Raw genomic sequence first — 12475 nt, forward strand, 5'->3', positions numbered from 1 at the left:
TAATAAATAGTCTCTTGCCAAAATACGTGTACTTAAACGGAGTACCTAAACAATCGCCTCCACTCGCGAATAGGGTAAAGTAAGCAATTATTTACCAAAATATGACTTGACAACTTAATTATCATCATCCCGTTTCGCCTCCTCACTGTTCATGGATCGTCTAGTCACGGTTTATTGTGATTTATGCTGCGACAAATTTAATTTCGGCTCACGCACAGGGGAGTCGCTCTCAGCGTTTTATCTGCGTACTCCCATCAACGTTGGAAGGTTGGATGGAACATAACATCCTATCAAAAATTATTATGCTTTCGTGCACTGCAAAACAGCTATTACTTTTGACAGCAAGTATAAATGTTTCCAAATAAATAAAATATTTTTACCAGACAAAACTTCCACTTACCAGCAATTTTCTTTGAATTAAAACCTGTGAACTTGTTTCTTGTTCCATTTAATACCAAAGCGAAATCTGACTTCCAACTTTTACCAAATTACGGATTTCTGTGTGGACTGTTTTCTTGTAAAACAATATCCTTGTCAGCATGGCTCTGCTACCAGGAATGCGCAATCAGGGTGCGAACTCAAACATACCTTTTGATCTTGCGTTATTCCTGGATCGGAATTACAAATAATAGGGGTTGTTTCCGAAAATATTTTAGCATGTGTAAAAATTCTAGATGACAGTGTGATCGGATCTAATTCCAATGTACTTGTAAATAAGTATATACTCTCTGTGATGCTCTAAAAACTTGAGGTAAGTAAAGGAAATATTTCCTCAGTTTCTTACAAATAAAAACGAGGGGTCGCCTTATGGGTAACCGATATTGCAGTAATTCAGGACAGCCGCAAAGCTATTTCTCCACTCTTATTACGTTACAGGGAAGTATTCTGTGTCCATAAGGACCCAGATTTTCAGATTTCATAACGATTACTAATCTACTAATCTTATTATAGTGTAGTGTTGCACCTCAAGAAAAAAACCATTACAAATCCTTGAGTGTTTTGTCATTTGGTTTGACTGCTTGGATAGTAAATAGATATTCAATTATTAAAAACTTGTAATCACTATCCGTTTACCATAGTCATGTAGGTACATAATAGTTTCATTTAATATTTTTATTTTAACTAACAACACAATGACACTAGTTATGACTAGTTCTAAAACCAGGTTCACGTTAGCGCATGACGTGTACAAGGTTACGCTTGTTTTGAACTACATTTACAATGACACCTGGGCGATTTGGGCTTGATGTCAGGGCCAGTGTTTTGGCTTCTCCAATCGAATCTTGGCATTGTTTGGCACGCCTAATCTTCTGTTACATAGTCACTCTAAGTTCTGGTAGAAGTTTATTACGCCTTAGATCGACCACTTCAGTATTTCCTGGTGTCTGCTGTTTATATAAGCGTCTGTAGATTATTCCCTTATCCTTCCTTTTTTCTTATTAACTTATTTTATGTCCCTCAAGCTTCTACAGCCGCACAGGAGCAATATTTCAAAGAATTTCAGTTGCGAAAATACCTGCCTGTATATTTAATTTTCTTTGTCTCTTGCTAATAACTTTTTTTTACTTCTTTTTATCTCCGATAAAGTTTTTATAGATAACAGTTTCAAATTCCCTACTTCGATGCAAAGTTTTAATTTGAGTGTTAATTGGAATTTGGAACAACTTGGGGCTTGGGGCCCTCGTAAAGTTAACACCTCGGCAACAAAATAAAAATATCGAATGTTAGTCGAGTAAATAAATAAAGCTGTAAAATATTCCTAGAATGTGAAATAAAATTGAAAATTTATTTTTTAATCATTGAAATCTTTACGTGCCCCACTCAAAATATTTACGATTTTAAACAATACAAAAAATGCATTTCAAAAAGTAAAATCATCAAAATCAGTTTTCTCCCTGTGAAATAAGTGAAACGGTTCATTGAATCTATGACAGTTCTTGTAGGTAATAGGTATATTACAATTCCATAGATATTTGTGATTTTCCCAAGTAGGGCAGTATTGCTCAGGTTTTGTTATTTACTGTAATATCTAATTCCGTTTTATCTTGATGATCTTCCTTTAGGGAATTTCTTGATATATTTTCATCGTGGAAGTGCTATTAATAGAAGGCAGAGTGCAATCGACTGTAACTAAGAATTTTCCGATAGCCTCAATCGGTTGACTTTGCCGTTGAAGATGACATCTACGATTTATCTCTTTAATCAGTCTTACACTTAATACTCGTAGACTACGCGGAGCCCTACATTTTCTTAATTAACGAAGGCTCAACCTTTGTAAAAAGTTTATTAGCATTTCGTTATTCAAAGACGCCATTTTAATATACTATATTTATGTAATGAAGCTTAATGTGTAGATCTAAGTATTGATATTTGACATACTTTACACGTTTGTTTATAATGAAGTTGATGTTTCATTCGGTTTTTTACGATGCCTTTGATACTATAAGTCTTATTATATGACCCTTGTCACAAACAAAAAGATTTACCAACTTCGAATGGTTACTGGCTCGGTAGCCGTTTTAATGGATTTCCTTTGTTCAAGATATTACTTATCCTGCACGCTACCTTTTCTGAATAAAATTATTTTATAGATATACCTATCACAATACACCCGTATGTTATGTTTTCATCAATCCTGGTAACTATTTAAATAAGGGGGATGTATATTCGGTAGTTTACCCTATTTGTCGATGCTTGTAGTTTAGGGTTCCCTATTGTTCAGCACGTGTACATTTTACAGGTCACTGCGTTGACACGAGTGGGCTCACAATACGTATTGTTAAACAAGATTTAATTATTAGACAAGGCTTAACTAACATTTAATATTCAGTTGACAAGAGAGAAAAACATTCTACATTCCATACTTTATTGTTTTCTGTACACACGGACGTAAATGACACATAATACTAAGATACAGATAGCACATCAAGTAGCAGTAGCAACATTTTAGTATAGAACGTAACATTATTTTTTATTCATGACAGGCAAGCATTTGACCACATACTCACCTGATAGTAAGTGACGATTAAGTGCAGTCCTTAAGAAAATTGTTCAACGAAATCCTGTACGTGTTTAGAATTTAAACCGTGAAATTAATTCAAAATACCATTAATAAAGTCGGTTTAGAAGTTTGTACCGGTGAGTTGGTCCTTAGTCCTTACAAATGTTGGCTCAGTTCGTCTTACGAAACTCCTAACTCCTTTGGAAGTATTCCGTAAATCGTATAGCGTTTATGGCCCTTACCATTTTACCCTTGGATGACTGCCATAGAAGATGGAAATATTTTCAGAGATACTCTTGTTATGATTCGTCGTAACAGTTGTAAGATGCCGGTGAAGGCCATAGAAGGCTTTATTCTTAGACGTTAAATAGCAAGGAAAAGCTGGGGACAGAGATAAGTAGAGAAAAGAAAGTGTCTGGAAAAAAGGAAATGCAGGAAAATATTCTCGTATTTCAACCGCAGAACGTAGAGGTGAAATAGTGTTCAAATTCTTCTAATAACTTGCAACTACGTTTCATTCTTGTTATAATAAGATAAATGTAAATGTTGAGAACTTCCTCTGGCCGATTGTGCTAAGAATATTTCCTTACAGGGGTTCTGTTCCAGACGGCACTTTTATCGCTTTCCCTTTCACCCCTCCCTCTTCACATTTGAGGGTCACGGTCGCTGTTGTACCTCATACCACCCCACTGTGTAACTTGTTATAACGTTTCGGCAGCCAGTTTCACTTCAGCCCAATCAACTTAATTTTCTGTGTGTGCTTTTCGTTTCTTGCGTTCTCCTTTACATCTTTATCGTTTAGACCTACTGTTTTACTTTTATGTGTATTTACTTAACTTAAGAGAAAACTTATCATTGATAAATAAGAGTTTGTGCAAATAAGTGTTGATTGAGTTACTGTCAAGTAAAACATATGTCAAATCTTTCGCCTTAGATTCAGCAGTAAAGGCCTATACTGTGCCAGCCGAATATATAACTCAAAGCAAATGTTTGTCTTACACTTCTTTGTAAACAAGAGCACTGGTGAATAAATAAAGACGTTGTTCTGTTTCATCGAAATTTTGCCGAAATGTTTCGTTCATGGTTTGCTTTGCTTTTAACGCTATGAGATTTTAAATGAGATTTAAATGCTGGAGAAATTTAGTATACTAATCGTATAGTTCATTCGTTCAGATGTGTGATCTTATTTACATATTAAAATAAGATCGGAAATGTTAGTCTTCACTATCGTAAGTAATAACGTTTAACACCAATAGGTAATAGAAACTAAATGTGCAATTTAGTAAGAAGCTTGCGGTTTGTCTGTGGTAATTATGTCTGTCCTACGCACAGAAGTAGAAACTTCCTCGGCTGTGCGTTCACATAAATCTTCTTTATTGTTTCCTATTCCGCCCCTTCATTCCTGTCTCGACCAAATACCAGTTCAAGGTCATAATCACACAAATATACAATTTTACTAACATCCCCAGCGAATATGAGCACTTTAGCCACTAAAAGTTTGGTAATAGTCGCTTGAACAACCCGCTTGTATTCCTGGTATTTCTATATTAAATATTAACATAGACCACTCTAAAAACTTTTTCTACAGGCAAACATTATTACTTTCTCCACTAAATAATGAAATAATGGATTTTAATAAATTCGACCAGATATAACGCCGTGGTAACAAGTTTTACATAACTTTTCAGTGACTATACCGGTCCGCACTAATAAAACTTGGTGCTGGGGTTAGAGGCCACATTTATCTAAAGTTTTGTTGACAACATTTTGATTAAATAAATGTGTACAAATTACGAAAAAAACTTACGCATGTTTACCTATCGCAAACAACATGTTTCGTAATAAAGTTGTTATGATTCTCTTAAGTGCCCAGTACGTATACATATTCTAGTAGTGCTATTGAATTGTTTTGTCTAGGACGCCTAAGTTAGTAAAGGTACAGTAGTAAAAGCAAGATAGTGTCGCTACAAAACTATTATGCCGTACTTTCAACTCAAATACGTGACTGCTTGAGACAAAGTAATAGAATTCCGTGCGGATTGTTTCAACAACGATCGCTGAATTCGCAGAGAAAGAAGTAATGTGATTCCAACACTAACTTGCTCTAATAGATTTTTAATCACCGCTCCTTTTTCTCGTCCTTTTTCATCTAGTACAGTGTAAGTATCAAATTAAACTTGCTCCACTGTAATGTAAAAAGCTAATGGCCCAGTAATGAAAATATATCTCCTTGCCCTCGAACTCACGAACACCTGTTCTTACTCAACCAATTTGTTACACTTTAATTTACTTCAACTATGTTGTTTAATTTTTAATTAAAATAATTCACATTCCTTGTTTATTCAGAAGCGATTCCAAGAAATGGTGCCGTGAGCACCGGGAGTGGCAATTCGTGGTTAGACTTGCGGTATTATCCTGTTCTGATGGGGATGACGTTTCCATGTAATTCAACTTTTCGGCTGAAACTTTCCTGGTATGTTGCAAAAGATGTTACGTATTAGTGATATTTTACATGCACTATCTACTCGTATAGTAAGTGACAACCTGCTTGTAGTATTTATAGTCCAAGGAATTATCTTATCGCCAAACCGTTTCAAATATTATGATAGTTGTTATCTGTTTATTAGTTTATTTATATATCCATTTATTTGGGAGTAATTATTATATTGTGCTTTTTGTTAGGTTCTATTTATATTTTGCCCATGTTCTAGCGTTTTTGTACTGTCAATTTTCCCATAAAATACTTCTCATGCGAATGTCCTTGTAGACTATAGCCACTTCTGTTCTGACATGAGTAGGTAATCATACTTATTACCAAAAATCTACGTTATTTTTATTTGAGACTTATGACGTCTGTGGATCTTGTTAATAAACATTTGTTTCATCAAAATATTTGACGTGATTATGAACCTTTATCTCCTGATCATCGTCCATCTCAACGAAATCTGTAGTGTCTATAATTGAATTATTATTATTATAGTCCGTTCGATGGAAAATTTATCTTATCAGTTGTTGACAGTAGATTACTAAGCGCTAGCGCAGCAATAGCATATGAACAGTTGCAGGGTTATCTGAGGTGAAACTGACGGTTTGTTGCTATGCTTCTTCTCTGTATTAGCTTCCATATATTGTTTTTAATCCACTATTAATATTAGCTTCTATATCTTTATAGCTGTTTGTCAAGCCATTAAGATATAAACTATATCTCATGTTGTTACATTTTCATATTTATTCGATTACATTATCCATTTCGATCTAGTATATAGTGCCCTTTATAAAAAGGTCATAACAATAAACTACAGTGATGTTCATTAACGTATCTGTAAATGCCTAACCGAAGCTAACCTACTCCACCAAGAGTAAGTCTCACTTGACCTTTTTAAGAAAATATCTAATTACCTAATGCCTGTTTATCACGAGCGAAATATCTATTTCAGTTATGTTTTGGTTATCGATCACAATTTCATGTTGTTATGCTGTTATTAAGCTGTTAGTCTGATGATCTCTTATCTATTAATATTATTGTTAATATTTTATTTTCAATATCGTTCAGATATTAATTATCGCTTCATTTTGATAATAGCTTGTTTTGTTTCTTTTGCATACTTTGTTGTCTCTATGGCTAACAATACTTCCTGTTTCCCGTGTTTATTATGATATTCCACTGTCACTAAAACCTACACAAGTAAACTTGTGGATTTACGATATCATCTCTTTAATTAACAAACTTGTTTACCCTTAGAATTAATCGCATAACTCCCATGAACCTCGTCTCCTAAGAGATTAGCGAAGTTAAAGGAATTAACTGTACTTAAATTATAGCTATCTCCAATAATGAAATTACTGATTGTAGCCGTTTTGTTTAGAACGCTAATAAGTTCGCGGTCTTTTAATTCAATTTATTCCAGTTCACGTTATTGTTTTGCTTTACCTAGGTACCTTGGCGCTAAGCGATATGATTCCGTTGAAATCAAAATATTTTGAATTTTATTTACCTATTCACCAAGTTACTGTTGCTCTTGGTATTCTATAATCACTGTGACATTACGTTTACTGTATTTCATTAATCAAGTACGTGTAGCAAGGGACCTTTAGCTAACGTAATATGTAGATTAATTAAACTTACTTGTAGGCTAAGTGAATGGCAGACCTATGGTAAGTCATGAACCAATATGTCACTGTTAAGTATCTATGTCATGTGTGTTACTGGATCATGTGACTATCAGTGATGTGGTTGTCAGGGGTGCTGCTATACTGCTGCATAAAGGCTACCATTTATTTCATTTTTCAACTTCAAACAACATCGCATTCTACAAAGCATAGCATAGCAACCCACCGATCGATCAATTGTGGCCAGTTTAATTTTGTAAGCATTGTAAAACTTTGTAATGACCACTCCATATTCAAACAACGAGATGGTAATTCAATAAACTTTCAAAGGTTTACCTCTCAACCGCGGATTCCCTTGTTTTATACATTGTTTTCCGGATTCCCTGTCAAACTACTCAACTAACATTGCGTTTGTCAGTTACAGAATAACACTGTTGGAGACAAACTGTCAGTTTCAGTAAAATTTAAACATACTTTAGAAAAATCCCCATGATTATCTTCATATTGAATTTGTTACCGTATCTGACGTCCCTAGCATAGATGATAACATCAATTCGAGAGCTAGGTTAACAGTTAGCACCTGGGGGCATATACGTCGCGCTCTCGAGACACACAAAGTTATTTCTCACATGTGGGTCAATGCAACACCACGTAACTAAGTATCTATTACAATTTGAGCCACGCCTCGCTTTGTCTATTCTTAGACTTTAATCGTGTCGCGGTCGATAATAATTAACAAGAGAAAAGACAATGATAAGGCTTTAAGTGTTGCTTACATTCTTTGATTACATACATAGGTGTGCATAAAATCACGATCGATTTCGAGATGGGCAGAACCACAAGCCATCAATAAGATAACCCTCAGACACTAAGATGAACCATTATGGTAACAGGTGCTTTCATTAGCTAGACACATAAAAACCGCTCGTATAGGAAATGTAAAAGGCGCGCTTCAATGACTAAAAGCTTAAACTTTAAAAGCTGTATGCTGCTCCAAATTTTATACCGACAGTTTAAGCTGTGCTTCGCTGTAACAGACTGGCAAGTTGTAGCGAGAGATTTTCATCGAAATGTTTTTCCTATTTTGCAATGGAACTGTAAAAGTACTATCGAGATAATGGAAAAATGCGGTCATATTTATTGTTACCATTACAGCTGTTATTAAAATAGGTGTGGAATTGAATGATACTGTTTCTATTAGCGAAAAATAGTAAGCACACAGAAGAATAGGTACAATTTAGCTAGTACGCACACTACAGCGGCAAATACAGATTCAAATTTATTCACTCAGGCAATGAATACTGATTGTTGTCCAGGCAGCGCGAACCGCTGTGCCCCATTTCTTGCAACGCACATACTCTATTGATGCGTTTTATAATAGACATATCCACTGATATCACTACTTTTAGCGTTTGCTCTTCATCGCACCTTGAAGAAGTGGATGACAAAACGTTTGACTCTCTACGGCTCCAAGCCTAAAAAATACCAGTGCCTACATCCGATACAAAAATATCTTACGTATGACAAGTTTATTTTGTAAACATTTTAAATGCACGTGCACGGTCCCGTCTGGTTGTTAAGCGGTGCTCGGTGCTCGGCGGTCGTCGGTCGGTTTATGCAATGCGGGCGAATGCACTGCGACCTCCCCCTAGTTCGTTCACCCCACCTTCCTACTAGCTGCCTAGAACACTGCAGATTTCGTTCGAGCTTGAATGGAACGCGTGGGTGTGCTCCGCTTAACACCCGTCTCTGACGTCACATCCCGTCCTGTCCTGCACCCGCTTTCGTAAAACTATCACTGTATTTCGTGCTACCAGTAATTACAATGCCGTACTGCAGGAAACACCACATTCACTGCAAGTGTTTCGTGGAATTATTCACCCGACTCATTATTTTAAAACTATACTTATATATAGTTCCTCGTAAATCATAGCATGGACATTGTGTTGTTAATTTTCACTCGTGACCAACACACGGTTGATTAGATGACAAGATTGCGACGCGAACGGACCGGGAAGAGGGTCAATGGCTCTGACGTCAATTGTCCATTAGACTACTCCCGCTCCCGAGACCTTGGTCTCTTATTAAGGATATTCGGGTCCCTCTTTATTAATACACGCGATGATATTTACCTCTGGTTTCTTCTCAGAACTTTCATTCATAAATCGTATTCGAGATGCTCTGCAGATTACATTGTTCAAGTTTTATTGTCCCGGAAGCAGTAATATTCCATCGCTTTCGTGTAATTTGCGCTGGCATAGATTTATGATAAAAGGAGCTTTAAGTTACGCATATAAAGTCATTTTTGCGTTAGCATATTCCTCTGGTAATTTGCAGAAATGTTTGAAAAGGATCCGACCTGCTCTGAAATACTGCAGATTAAATATAGACCTTTACCTAAATTCAGAATGGTGACGAATTTTTTATTTCTTGATCGCCTGATTTGAAGGGAGTCACGATTTTGGAAGGATATGAAATACACAAGCTACATTGATTACTATACCCTGTTGACGTCTACCATTTTGTTTGCGTTTAATTTTTCAATAGCCTCATTAATAGTTTTATGTCTTGAGCCACCTGGTTTCAAAGCACTAATAGCAGAATGTAACGTGATTCGTCAGGTCGATGACTCTACACCTACCACCTACCTACATGGGCCTCTACTTAAATTTATTATCAGCTGCTGGCCATAGGCGGACTAAAGTTTTAAATATACAACTTTTTAATCCAAATAATTGTGATTTTCATATTTATAGAATCTTTAGCTCCATTTGTGTAGTCTTGTGTTTCACAATTTATGTATCATCTTTTTTGCTATAAAACTTATATCAATAATTAGAATCAAGGGTACAATCTGCTTAGACCTCAACTTTACGACTTTCCATCATGTCGGCTGGAATTAAATTTAATTGCTCCCGTTTCGGTGCCGCTTTCAAACTCTTGATTGACATCTGTATTCGGTATAACCGGTTCAAGCTGTTTACACATCATGACAGTCACCTCAACTACCAACGTGATGGACGTCACGTTAACATAAATCATTATTTCACTACCTATCATAGTTACACTGACTTGCACCTAAGTACCTATATTGTTATTTTATCGTTTTCCTTGGCTCGTTTAAAGACCGATTATTGATTGTATTTTTATTATGTAATCTAAAACCACATTGTTATCGATCGATAACTGCTGAATTATAAAAGCAGACTTAGCTAGTGAGAAACCGACAACAAGGAAGATATAAGTACATATTAAGTAATATGTTACTTTATCTGTTTACTTTATCAATTAACACCTCGAGTGGATCCTCGCGTATCCACCTAATAGGTATCTTTCAAAAACGTGTCGGGTCGATGACGTGCCGGTATTGTCGGTATGATGCAAGGTGGAAGCAACGTGGTCGGAGTCACGTACCGAGTGGCTGGTGAAAGTCTTAACTTCAAAAATGGGGTGCAAGAAAGCTCGGGCGGTGCGGGGTTACCGACCGCAATACGTCTCCCTCTGGCCTTAATTGCATAATGGTTGCAATCCGCAAGTTGCATCTTGCAACCTGCAAATACGTGACCGAACAGTTTGCATCTACTCCGACTGTGGCATGTGTCAACGTTAGGACGGTAATGAAAAAGTTTAGCGTCTTTGCAGTTCTATGTTACTTATTGTGCTGTGAATAGATTTGTGTCGTATTTTCTTATTACAATCAACACATTGTTCTACTTCTTGCTTCTTTGCATTTTCTTTAAAACAGTTTTATTAAAAACGTCTTGATTTATCGTCGTATTCTAAGTTTTCCAAGTAAATTGGCCGACAGAAATTCTGTCATCTCATTTCCATCAGCTCCTCCAAACTTTGAGGACCAAACTTTTTGTGGCTGTCGAAAAAAGTTGGGAAGTAAGTCAATATTGAACAACTGTTGGAACGTCCGTCGCGTCACGTATACACAGAAGCTAGTCGACGGGTTTCCGTCATCATCGCATCATCAAACGTACGTACTGATTGAAAATGTATTACGCCATTTGCCGTCATTTTCATTAAAACTTCCTTTTATTTTATCATTATCTCTTATATATTTAATTTTAATTTGACACCCCTAGTATATCCAAAATCACATGTTTGTGTCGATTGATTTTGTAGAATGTGTGAAGGGTAAAGTGGTAAACAAACAATCATACATTAGGACTTGCACGCAATGTTGTCTGTTATGCGTTTCTATATGTGTTTAAGATGTTAAAAGGATATTTTATTTACTTACCCGGCGGTAAACCAGTTTTCGTGCTCAAACAAGTATCATTGATATTGTTCAATTTATTTACTTCATTTAACTAATATTTGTATTAAAGTGTTATAGTCATATTATTTTTAATGTCAGTTGGAGGTCTTTCACCATTTATTTTGTAGGTATAGTAATTATACTAGTTTCAAGAAAGAAAAACAATTTATGCTTTTTAATAATAGAATGCGATAAAAATACTTCCTTATAAACGAGTATTGTTGTAAGAAATAAATATATATGAAACATAGTCATGAAATAGTCATAAATTCTAGAAAATCTATTAGTGTTAGCTGTTACTTACGATTATTACTGAAATATGTACAATAAGTAAGTGTTGTGAAATATAATTCAAATAGGTATATCAATCAAGTATATTCTCTAAAGAAACACTGTAGACTGTGTGTTCTATTTGTTATTGTATAAAAGAAAATAATATTACTTGATTCGTTTTACAAAATTTTGCGAATATTTCGCTGATTGCATCAGATTCTGCGTTACTACGTTTTGTGCAATAGTTCAACGCGCATGCTCATTTAATTCCTAGCTAGTAGTCCCCTAGTCCTGACTCTCAGTCAGATACACACTCCCAAACGAAATAACCAAGGGAGCGCCTCTCCTGACTGTGACAAATTGGCATCTCCCTTACAACACGGAAACTCTTGGACACACTTAGTGAGTCGCTATACCTATTTGTATCAATACTGTTTTAAACTCGCTTGTTGTTATTTTCCAAACATTAAAATCTAGACTAGTAGCTGACAACAACGGTCCATTAGAGCGAGTTCTCAGGTTTCGCGGCTAAATTGTGGAACAACGCGGCTTCATCACCCAACCGTATCGAGTGTCGGGCTTCGTGCCGAGTACTTGATGGATTGATGTACTGAATACTGCCATTCACGTGCTGTTCGACGCAACATCAACCACTATTCGACACAATAAATAAAAATCACGCGCTCCAGTTTCTATCCATCACGTACAAAACGTAAATCAGTTACTTGACAAAATGTGATGAGTCATTTTCGTGTAATTTATTTGTTGTTATAGTTTTAGTCAACACCTCAACACTATCAAGCTCAATGAATTTTGGTATTAAC

General features: G+C 35.8%; 1 protein-coding gene across 3 annotated transcripts in view; it reads left to right on the forward strand.

The window, feature by feature from the left end:
• The window catches only part of LOC126375122 (hypoxia-inducible factor 1-alpha), a 118530-nt gene that overhangs the window by 86351 nt on the left and 19704 nt on the right, over positions 1-12475 (forward strand). The gene's annotated exons all lie outside the window — the stretch shown is intronic.

Source organism: Pectinophora gossypiella, chromosome 18, assembly GCF_024362695.1.
Source record: "Pectinophora gossypiella chromosome 18, ilPecGoss1.1, whole genome shotgun sequence".
In the NCBI taxonomy this organism is placed as follows: Eukaryota; Metazoa; Arthropoda; class Insecta; order Lepidoptera; family Gelechiidae; genus Pectinophora; species Pectinophora gossypiella.